This window comes from Mus pahari, chromosome 17 (assembly GCF_900095145.1).
Source record: "Mus pahari chromosome 17, PAHARI_EIJ_v1.1, whole genome shotgun sequence".
NCBI classification, from domain to species: Eukaryota; Metazoa; Chordata; class Mammalia; order Rodentia; family Muridae; genus Mus; species Mus pahari.
Window position 1 is genome coordinate 1,030,576 of NC_034606.1, and position 1,483 is coordinate 1,032,058.

General features: G+C 44.5%; 1 pseudogene; it reads left to right on the forward strand.

Moving 5' to 3' along the window:
* The first annotated feature begins 1,367 nt into the window (after positions 1 to 1,367).
* The window catches only part of LOC110335062, a 60,614-nt pseudogene continuing 60,498 nt past the window's right edge, over positions 1,368 to 1,483 (forward strand).

Genomic DNA, 1,483 nt, shown 5'->3' on the forward strand with positions numbered 1-1,483 from the left:
AGGAAAGAGATCATGTAGCAAGTCAGAATATAAGAGAGAATCAGCTGTCAGCCATATTCTATCTACTTGCTCTCATAAAAACTAACTCTCCACAAAATTGTTTAGCCTTAATACCACTGAGGCAGCATTCCCAATGGCCTTGTTATCCTCAGCCTAAGCAGCTAAGGACCTATGATGAATGGAAGGAGAGTGAGGACAGGAAGAAGGTACCTCTACTGAGGCTTCCTGATGTTTTGAAAAGTGTGAGGGGGGCTGGTGAGATGGCTCAGTAGGTAAGAGCACCCGACTGCTCTTCCGAAGGTCCAGAGTTCAAATCCCAGCAAACACAAGGTGGCTCACAACCATCCTATAACAAGATCTGACTCCCTCTTCTGGAGTGTCTGAAGACAGCTACAGTGTACTTAAATGAAAGAAAGAAAGAAAGAAAGAAAGAAAGAAAGAAAAAAAAAAAAAAAAAACGAAAGAAAGAAAGAAAGAAAGAAAGAAAGAAAGTGTGAGGCTGGAAAGATGGCTCAGCAATTATGAACACTTGTTGCTCTTCCAGATTTCAGAACACCCACATTGGGCATCTCGCAATCACCTGTAACTCCAGCTCCAGAGAATCTAATGCCCCCTTCTGTCCTCCTTGGGCACCCACATAACATGCACAAATACACATAAACAAACATTTTAAAATAATTTTTAAAAATTAGGGGCTGGAGAGATGGCTCAGCCCTTAAGAGCACTGACTGCTCTTCCGAAGGTCCTGAGTTCAAATCCCAGCAACCACATGGTGTCTCACAACCACCCATAATGAGATCTGATGCCCTCTTCTGGGATATCTGAAGACAGCTACAGTGTACTTACTTATAAATAATAAATAAATCTTTTTTTTAAATGAACTTTGGGTACCACAAATGAAATTGGCTTGATTCCCTTATATGTGCACATCTCTCTTGTTGCCCCCATCTCTCTACAAGTGGCAACTTCATTCTCCTGATGGCTAGAAAAATATTCCATTAACTACATATAGATTTTCCACATCAATTCTTCTGTTGCTGGACACTTCAGTTGGTTCCATCGTTTAACTGTTGTGAATAGTGCTCTAATAAATGTGGGAATGGGAGTTGGGAGGAGGGGAACTTAAGAATGACCTCATTGTTTTCTCGGTTGGGGGTGTGGGGCTCTCCTTGCAGACTGGACAGCTGTGACCTCACACCTGTCAGCTGCCACATTCTGGCCTCAGCCCTTTTCAGCAACCAGAACTTGACTCACCTGTGCCTGGCAAACAACCTGGGGACTGAAGAAGTTGCACAGCTGTGTCAGTTCGTGAGGCATCCTGCTTGTGGACGTTGTACATCGTGGTGCGCACTAGGCTCCGCACCACGATGTACAACGTCCACAAGCAGCCAGAATCACGTAAACTATACATGAGGGCACAAGCCTGTCATCCTAGCACTTGGGCAGTGCTGGCAGGTGGACCTGAAGTCCAAGGTCAGTAGCG